Consider the following 19,537-nt stretch of genomic DNA (forward strand, 5'->3'; position numbering starts at 1 on the left):
GAAGAACATCATTGGTCCTTCAAGAAGAAGACGCCACTAAAGGTGGATTCATTCCTTGTTCTTTATTTCTTTCTGTTTTCGGTTTTTAATGTTATGTTTAATTATGTTTTGTGTCTCTACTTCATGATCATTAGTATGTAACCATGCCTTAAAGCTATGAATAAATTCCATTAATCCTTCACCTCTCTTAAAAGAAAAATGTTTTAATTCAAAAGAACAAGAAGTACATAGTTTTCGAAATTATTATTGAATTTAGTTTAATTATATTGATGTGGTGACAATACTTTTTGTTTTCTGAATGAATGATTGAACAGTGCATATGTCTTTGAATCTTGTTGTTTATGAGTGTTAAAATTGTTGGTTCTTGAAAGAATGATGAACAAAGAGAAATGTTATTGATGATCTGAAAAAACATCATGAATTTGATTCTTGAAGCAAGAAAAAGCAGCAAAAAAAAAAAGGGGCGAAAATTTTAAAAGCAAAGGATCCAAGGCTTTGAGCATCAATGGATAGGAGGGCCCAAGGAAATAAAATCAAGCTGTCCCTAACCATGTGCTTGTGTCATGAAGGTCCAAGTAAACAACTTGAGACTGAGAAAACAAAGCTAAGTCACAATCTGAAAAGGTTCACCCAGTTATGTGTCTGTGGCATTTATGTATCCGGTGGTAATACTGGAAAACAAAGTGCTTAGGGCCACAACCAAGACTCATGAGTAGCTGTGTTCAAGAATCAACATGCTTAACTAGGAAAGTCAATAACACTATCCAAAATTCTAAGTTCCTAGAGATGCCAATCACTCTGAACTTCAAAGGAAAAAGTGAGATGCCAAAACTGTTCAGAAGCAAAAAAAAGCTACAAGTCCCTCTCATGTAATTAAATTAATATTCATTGATATTTTGGACTTTATAGTATATTCTCTTCTTTTTATCCTATTTGATTTTCAGTTGCTTGGGGACAAGCAACAATTTAAGTTTGGTGTTGTGATGAGCGGATAATTTATACGCTTTTTGGCATTGTTTTTATATAGTTTTTAGTAGGATTGAGCTACTTTTAGGGATGTTTCCATTAGTTTTTATGTTAAATTCACATTCCTGGACTTTACTATGAGTTTGTGTGTTTTTCTATGATTTCAGGTAAATTCTGACTGAAATTGAGGGATTTGAGCAAAACTCTGAAAAAGGCTGACAAAAGGACTGCTGATGCTGTTGGAATCTGACCTCCCTGCACTCGAAATGGATTTTCTGGAGCTACAGAACTCCAAATGGCGCGCTCTCAACGGTGTTGGAAAGTAGACATCCAGGGCTTTCCAGCAATATATAATAGTCCATACTTTATTCGAAGAATGACGACGCAACTTGGCGTTGAACGCCAAGTACACGCTCCTTTCTGAAGTTAAACGCCAGAAAAACGTCATGATCCGGAGTTGAACGCCCAAACACGTTATAACTCAAAGTTCAACTCCAAGAGAAGCCTCAGCTCGTGGATTGATCAAGCTCAGCCCAAACATACACCAAGTGGGCCCCGGAAGTGGATTTATGCATCATTACTTACTCATGTAAACCCTAGTAGCTAGTCTAGTATATATAGGACATTTATCTATTGTATTAGACATCTTTTGACAGTTTAATCTCCTTGAATATTCGGTCACTTGATCATGGAGAGGGCTGGCCATTCGGCCATGCCTGAACCTTCTTTCACTTATGTATTTTCAACGGTGGAGTTTCTGCACACCATAGATTAAGGGTGTGGAGCTCTGCTGTACCTCAAGTATCAATGCAGTTCTATTATCTTTTATTCGGTCTCTATCTTATTCTTATTCCAAGATATTCATTCGTACCCAAGAACATGATGAATGTGATGAGTAAATAACCCTCATTATCATTCTCACTGATGAACGCGCGTGATTGACAACCACTTCCGTTCTACATGCAACAGAGCTTGAATGTGTATCTCTTAGATTTTCCAACAGAATCTTCGTGGTATAAGCTAGATAGATGGCGGCATTTATGAGGATCCGGAAAGTCCAACCTTGTCTGTGGTGTTCCAAGTAGGATCCTGGGAATCCGGAAAGTCTAACCTTGTCTGTGGTATTCCGAGTAGGATTCCGGTAATGAATGACTGTGACGTGCTTCAAACTTGCAAGTGCTGGGCGTTAGTGACAGACGCAAAAGAATCAATGGATTCTATTCCAGTAGGCGCGGGAACCAACCAGTGATTAGCCGTACTGTGACAGAGTGCGTGAGCATTAGTTTTCACTGCAAGGATGGGATGTAGCCATCAGCCATGGGTGATGCCTCCAGATGATTAGCTGTGCGAGTGACAGCCGCATAGGATATTTTCCCGAGAGGATTGAAAGTAGCCACAGCTGATGGTGAACCCCTATACACAGCTTGCCATGGAAAGGAGTAAGAAGGATTGAGTAGAAGCAGTGGGAAGGCAGACGTCCGTGAGTCATACAGCACCTCCATACACTTATCTGAAATTCTCACCAATGAATCTACATAAGTATTTCTATCCTTTTTATTATTTATTATTTATTTTATTCCAATAATCACAATTACCCTTTAATCTCCCTAACTGAGATTTACAAGGTGACCATAGCTTGCTTCATACCAACAATCTCTGTGGATTCGACCCTTACTCACGTAAAGTTTATTACTTGGACGACCCAGTACACTTGCTGGCTAGTTGAACGGAGTTGTGAAAATAAACAGTGCCCTAAGAGTAAACCCACCAAAGTATAAAGAACATGTGATCACAATTTCGTCCACCAGTAGTCCAATGACATCTTAGATAATTCAGACAGACCATCATAGAATATATCCAAGATGGTCCATTCTGAAAGCATGTCAGAAGGACACTTTTTGGTTAGTTGCTTGTATCTCTCCCAAGCTTCATAGAGGGATTCACCTTCTTTCTGTCTGAAGGTTTGAACATCCACTCTAACCTTGCTAAGCTTTTGAGGAGGAAAGAACTTGGCTAAGAAAGTCGTGACCAGCTTATCCCAAGAGTTCAGGCTATCTTTAGGTTGAGAGTCCAACCATACTCTAGCTTTGTCTCTTACAGCAAAAGGGAAAAGCATAAGCCTGTAGACCTCGGGATCAACCCCATTGGTCTTAACCGTATCACAGATCTGCAAGAATTCAGTTAAGAACTGAAAAGGATCTTCTGATAGAAGTCCATAAAACTTGCAATTCTGTTGCATCAGATAAACTAATTGAGGCTTTTGCTCAAAATTGTTTGCTCCAATGGCAGGGATTGAGATGTTTCTTCCATGTAGATTGGAATTTGGTGCAGTAAAGTTACCAAGCATCTTCTTTGCATTGTTGTTCGGTTCGGTCATGTCTCCTTCTTTTTTGAGATTCTCTGTAAGGTTTTCTCTGGATTGTTGTGCTTTAGCTTCTCTTAGCTTCTTCTTCAGAGTCCTTTCAGGTTCAGGATCTGCTTCAACAAGAATGTCCTTGTCCTTGCTCCTCTTCATATGAAAAAGAAGATAACAGAAAAGAAAGAGGAATCCTCTATGTCACAGTATAGAGATTCCTTTATGTGAGTAGAAGAGGAAAAATTCGAACACAGAGAGGGAGAGAGGGTTCGAATTATAAGAAGAAAAGAATAGTGTTAATGATTAGATAAATAAATAGAAAGAGATGAGAGAGAGAGAATTTCGAAAATTATTTTTGAAAAAAAGTTAGTGATTTTCAAAAATTAAGAGAAGAAATAAAATTAAAATTAAAATTTGAAATAATTAGTTAAATAAAAAGATTTTTGAAAAAAAGGAATGTGATTTTCGAAAATTAGAGAGAGAAAAGTAGTTAGGTAGTTTTGAAAAAGATAAGAAACAAACAAAAAGTCAATTAGTTAGTTGAAAAAGATTTGAAAATCAATTTTAAAAAGATAAGAAATTAGAAAAGATTTTGAAATTAATGTTTGAAAAAGATATGATTTGAAAAAGATATGATTAAAAAGATATGATTGAAAATATATTTTGAAAAAGATTTGAAAAGGAGATTAAAAAGATTTGATTTTTTAAAATTGATGACTTGACTAACAAGAAACTAAAAGATATGATTCTAGAAATTAAAGATTGAACCTTTCTCAACAAGAAAGTAACAAACTTCAAATTTTTGAATCAATCACATTAATTGTTAGTAAAGTTTTTGAAAATCATGAAATAAAGATAAGAAAAAGATTTTCAAAATCAATTTTAAAAATTTTCGAAAATAATAAAAAAAAATAAAATCTTGACTTAACTAACAAGAAACAACTTATTATAAAAATTTTTGACTAAGTCAACCCAAAGATTTCAAAAATTATGAGTAAAATAAGGAAAATATATTTTTTATTTTTTTGAATTTAATGAGGAGAGAGAAAAACCACAAAATGACTCAACACATAAAAATTTTGAATTAAAACAAATGATGCATGCAAGAACACTATGAATGTCAAGATGAACACCAAGAACATTTTGAAGATCATGATGAACATCAAGAACTTATTTTTGAAAATTTTCAAGAAAAGAAAAACATGCAAGACACCAAACTTAGAGATTTTTCATGTTTAGACACTATGAATTCAAAAATGCATATGAAAAATAACAAAAGACACAAAACAAGAAAATATGAAGATCAAACAAGAAGACTTGTCAAGAACAACTTGAAGATCATGAAGAATGCAATGCATGAATTTTTCGAAAAAACGCACAAATTTTAAAAACATTCAATTGACACCAAACTTAAAAATTGACTCAAGACTCAAACAAGAAACACAAAATTTTTTGTTTTTATGATTCTATTAAAAATTTTTCGGATTTTTTAAAAATTATTTTTAGAAAAACGAAAAAGAAGAAAAATTTTGAAAGATTTTTGAAATTTTTTTGAAAATAAAATAAAGGTTGAAACCAGAAGAAAATTACCTAATCTGAGCAACAAAATGAACCGTCAGTTGTCCAAACTCGAACAATCCCCGGCAACGGTGCCAAAAACTTGGTACACGAAATTGTGATCTCAGTGGCGCCAACAACTTGGTATGCACAATTGTAATATCACTCTTTTTTACAACTTCGCACAACTAACCAGCAAGCGCACTGGGTCGTCCAAGTAATAAACCTTACGTGAGTAAGGGTCGATCCCACGGAGATTGTCGGCTCTAAGCAAGCTATGGTCACCTTGTAAATCTCAATCAGGCAGATTCAAATGGTTATTGAGTTTTAATAATTAAAAGATAAATAAACATAAAATAAAGATAGAGATACTTATGTATTTTATTGGTGGGAATTTTCAGATAAGTGTATGGAGATGCCTCATTCCTTTTGCATCTCTGTTTTCCTACTGCCTTCATCCAATCCTTCATACTCCTTTCTATGGCAAGCTATTTGTAGGGGGATCACCGTTGTCAATGGCTACCGTCCATCCTCTTAGTGAAAATGGTCCAACTACGGGTTACGTAGGACTAATCATCTGTCGGTTCTCGATCGTGTAGGAATAGGATTTACTATCCTTTTGCGTCTGTCACCACGCCCTACAGTCACGAGTTTGAAGCTCGTCACAGTCATCCCATCCCAGATCTTATTCGAAATACCACAGACAAGGTTTAGACTTTCCGAATCTCAAGAATGCTTCCAATTGATTCTAGCTTATACCACGAAGACTCTGATCGCAAGGAATTGAAGGCTCTGTTGTCAGGAAAGGCAATCAAACGCATGGACCAGGAATCCAAGAGATACACATTCAAGCTTGTTTTCATGTAGAACAGAAGTGGTTGTCAATCATGCGTTCATGAGTGAGAATGGTGATGAGTGTCACATAATCATCACATTCGTCATGTTCTTGTGTGTGAATGAATATCTTAGAATAAGAATAAGCATGAATTGAATAGAAAACAGTAGCAATTGCATTAATACTCGAGGAACAGCAGAGCTCCACACCCTTAATCTACGGTGTGTAGAAACTCCACCGTTGAAAATACATAAGTGATAAAGGTCCAGGCATGGCCATGAGGCCAGCCTCCAAAATGTGATCAAAGGATCGAAAGGTAATCCAAAGATTCAGAGATGTCTAATACAATAGTGGAGAGTTCTATTTATACTAAACTAGTTACTAGGGTTACAGAAATGAGTAAATGATGCAGAAATCCACTTCCGGGCCCACTTGGTGTGTGCTTGGGTTGAGCATTGAAGCTTTCACATGTAGAGGTTTTCCTTGGAGTTAAACGCCAATTTGTAACTTGTTTCTGGCGTTTAACTCTGCTTTGCAACTTGTTTCTGGCGTTTAACGCCAGAATAAGGCAAAAAGCTGGCGTTAAACGCCAGGTTGCGTCGTCTAAACTCGGGCAAAGTATAGACTATTATCTATTGCTGGAAAGCCCTGGATGTCTACTTTCTAACACAATTGAAAGCGCGCCATTTGGACTTCTGTAGCTCCAAAAAATTATTTCGAGTGCAGGGAGGTCAGAATCCAACAGCATCAGCAGTCTTTTGTCAGCCTCTGAATCAGATTTTTGCTCAGGTCCCTCAATTTCAGCCAGAAAATACCTGAAATCATAGAAAAACATACATACTTATAGTAAAGTCCAAAAATGTAAATTTTGCTTAAAAACTAATAAAAATATACTAAAAAGTAACTAAATTATACTAAAAACTATGTAAAAACAATGCCAAAAAGTGTATAAATTATCCGCTCATCAACTTGCTTGAAGAATTTATTTTGGAACATGGTTGTTGAGTTGAGAACACATGCATGTGAGCTTTGAGCCAATTGTGTGGTTACATCCTATAACCACTTATTTTCCATTCTTGTGTTCATTGTTCTCCTTCTATGACTATATTTTTTGATTTGTTTGAGTCTATATGTCCATTATTCCATGTATACATGCATTTATATAATTGAGGCCATCATTTCAAATAGCTCATTTACCCAAATAGCCTTACCTTTTTTCTCCCATTGTTAGCCAACTTTGGGCCTATGCTTAACCCATTTGTTCTTAATTTTAGCACATTGCAAGCCTTAACTGAAAAACAATAAATGTTCCTTGTTTGGATCTTTGATTAACTTAGGCTAGTGAGAGTGCTTATCATTCAAGTTTGGGAGAGTTGGGAACATTGGATTGGGATAAAAGGGTGTTTTTATATTTTCGTCAAAATTTTGGAAATTGGGTACATACTCATGTATTAAATATGTAAAACCATATGCATCGATACGTTTGTATATACCTTAGAAAAAATGATAAAGAAAAAGAAAAATTATATATATATATATATATATATATATATATATATAAGAAAAAAAAAGAGAAAAAGAGAAAAAGAAATAAAAAGGGGACAAAATGCCCCAAAGTAAAGTACAATAAAAATCAATGCATATGGAATGTGAATTAAAGGGGAATGCATGAGTATGTGAAAAAGTGAAGAATGAGTAGTTAGTACTCAAATTGTATTGGTGGTCATAGGTTAGGTGGGAAGTTTAAGTTGATCAAAGATTCAAATTTCAAGCTCACTTGACCATATGCATCCTCACCTTTACCCTAGCCCCATTACAACCTATGAGTAAGCCCTCATGATGAATGTATGCATGCATTGAATAATTGTTGATTATTAGATGAAAAACAAATATTGAAAAGCATGATTAGGGGAGAATTGAGTGGTTAACCCTATAAACTTGAGCGATTAGAGTGTATACACTTCCGGTGAGGGTTCGATGCTCAATTCCTCGCTCTCGGCTTTAATGAGCTTTTCTTCTTGCAAGTCTACTTGTACTTTATTTTGATATTCAAATTGTTAGGATTCATGAATCATCATACTACTTAGCCCTACATGTGCATATGTGTTCTTGGGGATTGATTTACTTTTAACCAAGTAGGTAGAATCATTTTGCATTTAGTTGCATTCATATAATAGGTGCATATAGTTTATTTGCATTGAATAAATGTTCATACCCCTATTCTTGTCCTTCTTTATTCTTAGCATGAGGACATGCTTGGTTTAAGTGTGAGGAGGTTTGATAAACCCCAATTTTGTGGTTTATCTTGTGCTTAATTTGGGGAATTTTATCAACTTTTCTCACATTTATTCAATGAAATGGCATGGTATTGTAATTCTCCCTTGATTTGTGCTTAAATATGAAAACATGCATTTTAGGCCCTTAAATTGGTAATTTTAACTCACCTTAATTCCATTTGATGCCTTGATGTGTTTGTTAGTGATTTTAGGTTCATAAGGCAAGTATTGGATGGACGAAGTGAAGAGAAAAGCATACAAAGTGGAGAATGCAAGAGGAAACAAGGATTGGGAATACATCAATGGACACGCACGCGCACCAGGCGCACGCGCATGGAAGTGACATTGCATGGCGACGCGTATGCGTACATGGCACGTACGCGTGGATATGCGCGTACGCGTCGATGTCCGCACGTGATTCACTTAAAGGAAAAACGCTAGGGGCAATTTCTGAGCTGCCCAAGCCCAAATCCAACTCATTTCTGATGCTATTGAACCCAAGGATTGGAGGGGAATGAACCAAGTAGTCATAGTTTAGTTTTTATCATGTTTTAGGGTAGAATTCTAGAGAGAGAGAAGCTCTCTCCTCTATCTAGATTTAGGATAGAAATTAGGGTAAAGTTAGGTTAATCTCTCTCAAATTCATCTTTCAATTCTTGTTTTTAGTTCAATTCTCTTTACATTTTATTGTTCTATTGTCTCTATCTTCTTAGTTTCTCTTGTTAATTTCCTTATTTTACTCTCTTTCATGTTTATGAACTCTTGTTGATTTTAATTTTCCTTTAATGCAATTTCATGTTTCTATGTCTCTTTATATGTTTATCTTCATTGTTATTGATGATCTTTTGTTTGTGTTAGTCATGGGTTTTGGTAATTCTTACATTTGGTGATGTTTACTTTTCTTGAATTCTAGGTGTTTGATAGAATGTTTCCTCTAGTTTTTGAGTAGTTTCCTTTACTCTTAGCCTAGGCCAAGGAAATTGAGTGACCTTGAGTCATTGGGTCTCAATGAATTGGTGATTTAAGACCCCTTGGCGATCAATTTGATACTCATTGACATCAACCCACTACTAATCTAATTAGTAGATAGGTTAGGACTTATGGGTTGATGTGATCAAGCCTATTTGACGTACTTCAAGCCTAGGAGTAGATATTACGTACTTAAGGCTTTTGGAAATAGACTTAATAGGTTGGCCTCTCATAATTATCAATATATGATTTGTAGACAAGGATTGTGATCTCAATTACCTATGTCTAGCCAATAGTATCTTTTCCTTTCTTTTATTAGTTAACTGTTTATTTACTTTCTTGCCCTTTTTCAATCAAACCCCCTTGTTCCTTCATAGCCAATAATCATTCACTTCATTGCAATTCCTCGTGAGATGACCCGGAGTCTAAATACTTGATAAACCCCAATTTTGTGATTTATCTTGTGTTAATTTGAATGGATTTTATCAATACTTTCCTCACTTATCCACATAAAATGCATGGTTTTGTGTTTCCTTCATTATTTTGCCTCATGATTGAAAACATGCTTACTTACCCCAAAAATGCTATATTTTAATCTCTTCAGTTACCATTCGATGTCGTGATACGTTTGTTAAGTAATTTCAGAGTTTACAGGGCAAGATTAGTCTAGAAGAGGGAAAGGAAGCATGCACAAGTGAGGAAACATAGAGCATTGGAGCTTTAGAGCTTAAGCATCGATGCGCACGCGTACCTTGCGCGGATGCGTGGATGCGTGCTGCTGGGAAGTCGGCACGCACAACTGATGCTTTCGTGTGCATAGAAAAAACCGCACCGACGTGCACGCGCACCTTGCGCGTACGCGTAGATTGAGATGCTCATCGGCGTGCACGCGTGCTTGGCACGTACGCGTGGCGCCCAGCATGTGACCTCATTAAAGAAATCATGGCTGGTGATTTTTGAGGCTCTCTAGCCCCGATTCCAAGCTGGCTCTAAAGGGAAAAGGCCCAAGGATTGTACGGGGGAGGGGGGATCACTCATTACACACTTAGACACAATTTTTGCTAGTTTTTGGTTCTTGTTCTTCTAGAGAGAGAAACTCTTATTCCTTTCTAGACCTAGTTTGATTTTGATCTCCCATTGTTGAATTTCTGGATTGGATTTTGTTAATTGCTAGTTATGATTACTTAATTTGATTTTCCTAGTATAATTTTGCTTAGATTTTATTATTTTGTTATTTTCCAATTTTCTACCCATTTCATGAATATTATGGATCTTGAATTCTATGAGTACATTGATGTTTTCTATGATCATTAGTGTTATTTGAGCTATTCTTTATAGATAATTGTTAGTGGGTCCTCATAATTTCCAATTTAATTGCAATTTGGACATGTATTTTGTTAGTTCATTCCATGTGTTTAATGAAATGTTTCCTTTGATTATGGAGTAGTTCTCCTTACTCCTTGTCTAAGCTATGAGAATTGAGTGACCTTGAGTCATTGGGTCTCATTGGATTATTGATTGGAGAACCCTTAGTGGTTAAGTTGACACTCATTGACACCAACCCACTACTAATCTAATTAGTAGATTGGTTGGGACTTATGGGTTGAAATTGGTCAAGCCACTTGATGTACCTCAAACCTAGGAGTAGATGTTACGTACTTAAGGTCCTTAGAGGTAGACTTAGTGAGTTTGGTTCCCCACAATTAGCAAATTATGGTTGTAGACAAGGATGGAGACCTCAATTCCCATGTTTAGCCAAGAGTTTTTTTTATTATTCATATTTGAAAACCCAAAATCTCACTTGTTTAGTTCTAGCCTTAGTTCATTACTTAATTCTAAAGTAGAAGTAGATTATATGTTCACTTGGTTTGGTTACTTGATTTAGTTTCTTGTATTTTAAGTTTCCTTGCATGATAAGTTTAGTAGTTTAATTTTGTGATCATGATTTACAACCCCGAATTTCTAACCGATGTTAATGCACATGTTTGCCCATTCTTCGTGAGACGACCGAGGTTTGAATACTTCGGTTAACTTGTATTGGGGTTGAACTTGTGACAACCAAATCTTTTGACATTTGATTCGAGGATTGGTCATCGGTTGGGAACTATACTACCAACGAAATCATTTTGTGTGAAATTCCTAACCGGTACTTGTGCTTGCTATCAAATTTTTGGCGCCGTTGCCGGGGAATGGTTGCAACGTATGCCTTAGCATTGATTATGTGAATATGTAGATAGTTTACTTGCTTTCTATATTTTGTTCTTAGTTTAGATTTCCTGTGTATATGAGCTATGACTCTCAAATTTAATGACTCGGTCCCAACCAAACGCTAGCTTAGCCGAGCTTGATTTAGAAATTGAAAGGACTTTGATACACACTCGGCAAGCTAGGCGACGGTTGGACTATACGGCTAGTACTTCGGCCTCACTTGAGGAGCACAACGAATCACTAGACGGGTCCAATAGCGACTTGAAGTCCACTACTTCTTATTCTTCTGTTGGTACTACTAATACCTCTTCGCATTCCACAGGTGAACCTCACATGGCGGAGCCGCGTAGGATTACTTTGCATGAACAAGGGGCACCGGACCTCATTCTTCCCTTGAGAACAAAATAAAACAGAAAGAAAAGGAAGAAGAAAAAGCCAATGTGGCAAGAAAAACAAAGAATAAAGGCTGGACACCAATAGCTTGGACCCTAGGACACATGCCTGTGGTGTTCTTGTACTAGGATATGCTTAGACAAGTAAATTCTGAGGGGTATTTCAAAACCCGGTCACTTAGATCAACTGATTTGGGATGGCCAATTGAAAGTCCACAATAAAGAGCAACATAGATACAGAACATTTAGTTATCCAAAGAGATGCTGGGCATCAATGATCCTAGGAGGAAATAGTGAGCCATGTGTCTATGGTGGAAAGATGTTGAGTAAAAATAAAGCCAAAGGCTACTGCAACATTGGACACCAAGCCTTCATAGAAGAATAAGCTTGTTAAGCAAAATGAGAAAAGAAAAGTTAGGAAGGGAGCAAGTAAAGAGTAAACCTTATAACAGCAAGTTTAGTAAGCCTTTGAGGAAAAATGTATATTATGTAACAGCAAACAATAACTTGAGTTATCATTGTCTGCATAAAAACTCCATGAATCAAGTTCTGCTATATGCCTAATAAGGATATGTTTTCTTTTCTTGTTCATTTCATTTTCTCTTAGTTTTGATGCTTGCTTGGGGACAAGCAAGAATTAAGTTTGGTATTGTGATGACAGGTCATCATATACCCATTTTTCAAGCTAATTTCACTTGTTTTACTAGTCTTTATGCACTTTCTTGCATCCTAAGTAAGTAATTTGGAATGAAAATGCATAACTTCTTTAAATCAAACAACCACCATTAAATTGATGCTAAATCATGAGGTTTGAGCTAAAATTAATTGATTTTTAATGAATTATAAACCTTATGAATTTAGAGATACTTTGATTGGTTGTTTTGGTTTCTTGTAGGTGAAGAAAGGAAGAAAAGAAGAAAAACGTGGCTTAAGAAGTGTGGCCAAGAAATGAGAAGTGTGGTGCAACATAGAAGGATGAGGCAAACACTGCCCTCCACAAGAGCACACTGCCCTCCAGGAGAGCAACATATTGAACCAAGCCTTGAAAAGCAACATTGCCCTGCCCACAACAAGGGCGGAGCACAATTTGATGCCAAGGACTAAAGGAAGCAAAAACTCTGCCCTGCCCTCCTCAAGAGCAATATCGGGCTTTCATGGAAAATAATTCAAAGGAAATTGCTTCCTAGTGCTTCCTATGGGTTTCGAACCCAAGAGCAAGGAGGAAAGAAGTAGCGCTCAACCACAAGGAAAACAAGCAAAAACTGGCTTGCTTTCAATCTCCAAGAATCGAACACGGCACCATGAGGAAGCAAGGAACTAAGCGTTACTTTGGTGCCAAGAAAACCAAGGAAAAAGGAGCAACGTGTGCCTCCACCGAGTTTCGAACGTGGGACTTCACCTTTGGCACATTGCCCTGCCCTCCACAAGGGCAGGGCAGCATTTCTTGGTGCATGGCGCAGCATCTTGGCACGGCCAGGACTTGAACATTCGGCCAGCAGCATGCACGCACGAGCAGTACTTGGCGCACCATGACAACTCTGCCCTGCCCTCCACAAGGGCAGGGCAACATCCTGCAGCATCACACGCAGCACTCAGCACGCACGAGGCTTCACCACACAATTTCCTGCTCTACCCTCCACAAGGGCAGGGCAGCCTCCTGGAAGCTAATTTCTCATGGGCTGAAAATTGGATTAAAAATCCAATTTAATCCATTTCTTCACCAAATCAAAAGCCCATCCAAATTCCAAAATCCAAGAATAGAAAGTGTATAAATAGGAGATAGTTTGATGTAATTAGGACCCTTCTTTTAATTTTTGAATTTTTACATTTTGAAACTTCATCTTCTCTGAGAGCTTTGAACTGAGATTTGAAAGAATTGGGAAGGAGAATTGATCTCTCTTCTTCCTTGTTCTTGCTGGAGCATTTTTACTTTTCTTGTTTGAATCTTGGATGTGAAGAATTGAGGAATTTCTGTCTCAATCTCCATTTAAGATCTCTTTGATTTCTCACTGCATAATTGAGTTGAATCCAATTTCCTTTACTGCTTCCTCTTTAATTTCTTGTTAATTGCTTTGAGAATTTGGATCTGGGAAGGCATTTGAGATCTAGACTTTGCTATCTAGTCTCTGGAGTCCTGAGATCCCATTTTCCTTTTGGTTCTTCAGTGAACCCCTGCTGCAATTTAATTTCCCTTTCTGTTTGAGATCTAACAGAATTCAAATCATCTCTTGCTTAGATAATTGTTGCAATTTAATTTCCCTTGCTTGAATTCTGAAATCCCAGTCCTCAAATCCCTTTTCCATTCAGGCAATTTATATTTCTTGCACTTTAAGTTACTACAATTTACATTTCTTGCACTTTAAGTTTCAGTCATTTAATTTCTTGTTCTTTAAGATTCAGCTCTTTTACTTTTAGTTCTCTTTAATTTCTGCAATTCACCCCTCCCCCTTTACATTTTCTGTCATTTACTTACTGTTGGATACAAAATCACTCAACCAATACTTGATTCGCTTGACTAAATCAACCACCGAACTAAAATTGCTCAATCCTTCAATCCCTGTGGGATCGACCTCACTCCCGTGAGTTTTATTACTTGATGCGACCCGGTACACTTGCCGGTGAGTTTTGTGTTGGATCATTTTCCACACATCAAGTTTTTGGCGCCGTTGCCGGGGATTGAATTAGATTGACAATGATTAAGTAATGTGGTGGTCTAGATTAAGCATTTTTTTCTTTTTAACTAAGCACATTAACTGTTTGACACATTGTGTCACCTAACCCTCTAACCACATTCTAGCATTAGAATGTCCATGTTTCATTTGGTTTGTTTGTGATTCTTGCAAGTCATGGAGGCTGAGGTGCGTGAAGAGGGAATGAACAACAATACCCAGCCTGCAAGAAGGGTGTTGGCCTCTTACACTATCCCCAATGCAAGAAACTGCGGGAGTAGCATACTCACTCCCAACGTTCATGCAAATAATTTTGAGTTGAAGCCTCAACTTATCACTCTGGTGCAGAACAATTGCTCCTATGGAGGAAGTCCACTTGAAGATCTAAACCGACACTTATCCATCTTCCTCAGGATTTGTGAAACTGTCAAAACAAGTGGTGTGCATCCAGACATCTACAAGCTACTGTTATTTCCATTCTCTCTGAAGGATAAGGCCACTCAATGGCTAGAGACATTTCTCAAAGAAAGCATCAATAATTGGGAAGACTTAGTGAGCAAATTCCTAGCCAAGTTCTATCCTCCCCAAAGGATTATCAAGCTGAAAACAGAGGTGCAAACATTCATTCAAATGGATGGAGAGTCGTTGTATGATGCCTGGGAGAGATACAAGGCCTTAATCAGGAAATGTCCCCCAGAAATGTTTAGTGAGTGGGATAGACTCCAAAACTTCTATGAAGGGTTGACCCAGAAAGCTCAAGAAGCATTAGATCATTCAGCAGGAGGCTCATTGCAGTTAATGAAGACAGCAGAGGAAGCCCAAAACCTCATAGAGATGGTGGCAAACAATCAATATTTCTTTGCTCATCAAAGACAACGCCAACCAGCCCAGAGAAGGGATGTGCTGGAGCTTGAAGGTGTTGACGTTCTCTTGGCACAAAACAAACAGATGCATCAACAACTTCAGCAACAAATAGAAATGATGGCCAAGAAAATTGATGGACTGCAAGGTGTTGCAGTAAACACACAACGCCAATCTCAAACCTCACATGGGTGGAATCAATCTGAAGAAAGTTTTGGGACATTCAATTTTGAGCAACAAAGCCCTGAGCAGGTGCAATGCATGAACAACACTTCAAGTTTATTTCAACACAATTTTCATGGTGATGCACACAAGACACCCTGGAAGACTCATTCTAATTCAAGGTGGGGTGAGCATCAGAATCAAGGACAAAGGGACTTCAACTCTGGCAGCCTCAGCAACACAAGCAACCATAACCATTCATCCAATAATACTAACCAATTCAAAAATTTCACAAAACACATATCACCAACCCCATAATAACTCACAAAACCACCAGAATAACTATTCCACATCCACATCCTACCCACAAAGTACCCCCACAATTAATTCAAACAACTTCCAACAACAACCATCTCATTTCACACAACCACAACCAAATCCAGACTCTCAAAGAATCTCAAGTCTAGAGAAAATGATGGAGAAACTCATGAAAAATCAAGACATGGCAAGACATGATCAGGAAGCTGCAAGGAAAGATCAGGCCCTGGCATTCAAAAACCAAGAGGCCTCAATCAGAAACCTTAAGAGACACATGGGGCAAATGGCTAAGCAAATTTCAGAAATGGATGAGAAGAGAGCAAATGCCTTCCCCAATGTCACTGAAGAACACCCAAGAGACAAAGGAAAAGCCACAAAATGGGAGGAGTGCAAAGCAATCACAGTGGGAAGTGAGAAGATTATGAAGAAGGAAGCCATCAATCAGGACAATTACAACAGAGAAGTTCCACAAGAAGAGACAAAGGGGAAAAGTAAAGAGGATCAAGAAACCAAAAATGCACAAATTTCAAAGGGATACAAGAACACCCTTGAATCACAACTACAAGAGAAGAGGGAAGGAGTGAATCCTTGTGTCCCCAAACTTTCATACCCTCAGAGGTTTAAAAAAGAAAATGAGAATAAGCAATACTCAAAATTCCTGGACATATTCAAAACACTCAGCATCAATATTCCTTTCTTGGAAGCACTTAAACAAATGCCACTATATGCCGAATTCATGAAGGAAATGCTGACAAAGAAAAGATCCCTGAAGGAAGGACAGATTGTTGAGATGACAAAGGAATGTAGTGCTATCCTCCAAAGAGAGTTGCCAGAGAAGAAAGATGATCCTGGGACATTTTACATACCTTGCACCATAGGAAACATAACAATTGAGAAGTCATTCTGTGACCTCGGTGCAAGCATAAACTTGATGCCTGTGTCTCTAATGAGGAAACTTCAAATTTTTGAGCTGAAGTCCACACAAATAGTTCTCCAAATGGCTGACAAATCCACTAAGCAAGCACTGGGAGTTGTGGAGAATGTGTTGGTAAAAGTGGAAAAATTCTTTCTCCCTGCTGACTTTGTTATCTCAGATATAGAAGAAGACCCTAACACTCCCATCATCCTGGGAAGGCCTTTCCTAGCTACGGGCAGAGCATTGATAGATGTGGAAAAAGGGGAATTGTTGCTGAGAGTGCATGATGAACATCTAGCATTCCATGTTTTTAAAACCTTGCATGAACCCATTCAAGAAGAAGATTTTATGAAGGATAAGGCCAGAGATCAAAGTTTGAAAGAGGCAGTCAATGAGTTAACTCCAAGACTTCTAAATCCATGCTTGAAAGCAGTAGAGATGGTGCAACAAACCAAAGAAGTCAAGGAGGAACTAGATCCAAAAGCCCCAGATGAGAAATTCAACATCCTAGATAAAGAACCACCAAGGCAGGGAGTATCTCTTGAGAAAGAAAAGAAGAAGAGGCCAAGAGGATGGAGAAATAAGAAGATCCCTACTGAAGGCTTTTCCCCAGGGGATGAAGTGGTGTTAAACACCCAAACAATGAAGGTGTCTCCACAATCATCTGAATACTACACTGTGAACCGGGTCCTTTCACTTGAACACCTAGAGATCATCAAAGAGGAGACTGGAAGGAAGTTCACAGTAAGAGGAGAAAAGCTGAGGCACTATGATTTTCAGCCTCCATGAAGTAAAAATGAAAGATGTCAAGCTAGTGACAATAAAGAAGCACTTGTTGGGAGGCAACCCAACCTGAGGTAGTTTTCTTTTCATAGCTTTTTCAATAAAAATGTTGAATAATTGGTATGCATTGTAAGGAGCTAAGTTTGGTGTTGCACACCAAAACAATTTAAGGGAGAATGAAGGATTCTAAGTTTGGTGTTCCACCAAAATTCATTTAAAAGAACATTCTTACTTTCTGCATAATGCTAGCTCCAAGCAATCAGACAAATTATTCAACTACTTAACTGCTTTTTAGCTTTAATTCCATAACCTTTAGCAAAGACACAAGGTTTTACATATGGTTAACATGTTGCATCAGAGGTAGTGGCAAGCAATTAAGTTTGGTGTTCCCACACCAAAATAAATCCAAAAGACACACTCAATTTATGCATACTAACCATTCATTTAAGGGCTTGAGAAGCAAGCAACTTTTGAGAATTATGCAGGAAATTAGCCAACAATTGAAGACAATTTGCATTGTGACTCAAAAGGGATACAACAGAAGGAAGAATCAAAGGGCTGCAACTTCAAAGGTTGTATCTAAACTTACTCCTTGCTACTATAAATTGCTTTGAATCTGGGAACCCTTATATATCTTGCTAAAGTGTTTATCTAGTTGCAAGTGAAGTTGTTTGTTAAGAATGCTTATTTGCATAAGTACTTGTCATTCATCACTTAGCTTGAATTCTGTTTTGTTTCCCATCTGCTTGAAAAAAAAAGAGAAATATTTGAATTAGAAAGTAAATATCCAATGTTGCATAAGTTAGAATGGAAGTTAATGGTGGTGTATGTGTTTGATTAAATGCATAACTCATGAAATAATTGCTGCATAATGTCACTTTCATTGAAGTGTGAGCTAGCTTGCTGTTATAAAGGTTCCTATCAGTAAAGAAAAAAAATCCCTTGAGAATAAAATAAAATAGAAAGAAAAGGAAGAAGAAAAAGCCAATGTGGCAAGAAAAACAAAGAATAAAGGCTGGACACCAATAGCTTGGACCCTAGGACACATGCCTGTGGTGTTCTTGTACTAGGATATGCTTGGACAAGTAAATTCTGAGGGGTATTTCAAAACCCGGTCACTTAGATCAATTGATTTGGGATGGCCAATTGAAAGTCCACAATAAAGAGCAACTTAGATACAGAACATTTAGTTATCCAAAGAGATGCTGGGCATCAATGATCCTAGGAGGAAATAGTGAGCCATGTGTCTGTGGTGAAAAGATGTTGAGTAAAAATAAAGCCAAAGGCTACTGCAACATTGGACACCAAGCCTTCATAGAAGAATAAGCTTGTTAAGCAAAATGAGAAAAGAAAAGTTAGGAAGGGAGCAAGTAAAGAGTAAACCTTATAACAGCAAGTTTAGTAAGCCTTTGAGGAAAAATGTATATTATGTAACAGCAAACAATAACTTGAGTTATCATTGTCTGCATAAAAACTCCATGAATCAAGTTCTGCTATATGCCTAATAAGGATATGTTTTCTTTTCTTGTTCATTTCATTTTCTCTTAGTTTTGATGCTTGCTTGGGGACAAGCAAGAATTAAGTTTGGTGTTGTGATGACAGGTCATCATATACCCATTTTTCAAGCTAATTTCACTTGTTTTACTAGTCTTTATGCACTTTCTTGCATCCTAAGTAAGTAATTTGGAATGAAAATGCATAACTTCTTTAAATCAAACAACCACCATTAAATTGATGCTAAATCATAAGGTTTGAGCTAAAATTAATTGATTTTTAATGAATTATAAACCTTATGAATTTAGAGATATTTTGATTGGTTGTTTTGGTTTCTTTTAGGTGAAGAAAGGAAGAAAAGAAGAAAAACGTGGCTTAAGAAGTGTGGCCAAGAAATGAGAAGTGTGGGGCAACATAGAAGGATGAGGCAAACACTGCCCTCCACAAGAGCACACTGCCCTCCAAGAGAGCAACATATTGAACCAAGCCTTGAAAAGCAACATTGCCCTGCCCACAACAAGGGTGGAGCACAATTTGATGCCAAGGACCAAAGGAAGCAAAAACTCTGCCCTGCCCTCCTCAAGAGCAATATCGGGCTTTCATGGAAAATAATTCAAAGGAAATTGCTTCCTAGTGCTTCCTATGGGTTTCGAACCCAAGAGCAAGGAGGAAAGAAGTAGCGCTCAACCACAAGGAAAACAAGCAAAAATTGGCTTGCTTTCAATCTCCAAGAATCGAACACGGCACCATGAGGAAGCAAGGAACTAAGCGTTAC

General features: G+C 37.5%; 1 non-coding gene across 1 annotated transcript; it reads left to right on the forward strand.

Annotated features, from left to right (window-relative positions):
- Positions 1-2,841: 2,841 nt before the first annotated feature.
- LOC130959730 (small nucleolar RNA R71) lies at positions 2,842-2,950 on the forward strand. Its single transcript, XR_009078797.1, has one exon. It is a non-coding gene; the product is annotated as a small nucleolar RNA R71 (small nucleolar RNA).
- Positions 2,951-19,537: the final 16,587 nt, after the last annotated feature.

The sequence above is a fragment of the Arachis stenosperma genome, chromosome 10 (assembly GCF_014773155.1).
Source record: "Arachis stenosperma cultivar V10309 chromosome 10, arast.V10309.gnm1.PFL2, whole genome shotgun sequence".
NCBI lineage: Eukaryota > Viridiplantae > Streptophyta > Magnoliopsida > Fabales > Fabaceae > Arachis > Arachis stenosperma.